The following is a 536-nucleotide window of genomic DNA, read 5'->3' as shown; positions in this document are numbered from 1 at the left end:
GACAAACAAATGCCCATGGCAAAGACCTGGATACAGATTTTACAAATAATGCTTCCCAGCCTGAGACTAAAGCCATCATTGAAAATTTAATTCAAAAACAGGACATCAGTCTTTCTGTTGCTTTAGATGGTGGTTCTGTGCTGGTCACATACCCATATGACAAGCCAGTGCGGACAGTGGAAAACAAAGAGACTCTGAAGCACTTGGCATCCCTTTATGCAAATAATCACCCATCAATGCAGTCAGCCCAGTTGCCCAAATAAGTCAGATGAGAATATTCCAGGAGGAGTAATGCGCGGAGCAGAATGGCACAGTCACCTGGGTAGCATGAAGGACTATAGCGTCACCTATGGACATTGCCCAGAAATCACTGTGTACACAAGCTGCTGCTACTTTCCTAGTGCAGCACAACTCCCTTCCTTGTGGGCAGAAAATAAAAAGTCCCTTCTTAGCATGTTGGTAGAGGTTCACAAAGGAGTTCATGGATTTGTTGAAGATAAGACTGGAAAACCAGTTTCTAAAGCAGTCATTGTACT

This window comes from Octodon degus, unplaced genomic scaffold, assembly GCF_000260255.1.
Source record: "Octodon degus isolate 3935 unplaced genomic scaffold, OctDeg1.0 scaffold00002, whole genome shotgun sequence".
Taxonomy (NCBI): domain Eukaryota; kingdom Metazoa; phylum Chordata; class Mammalia; order Rodentia; family Octodontidae; genus Octodon; species Octodon degus.
This window is presented reverse-complemented; position numbering follows the sequence as displayed.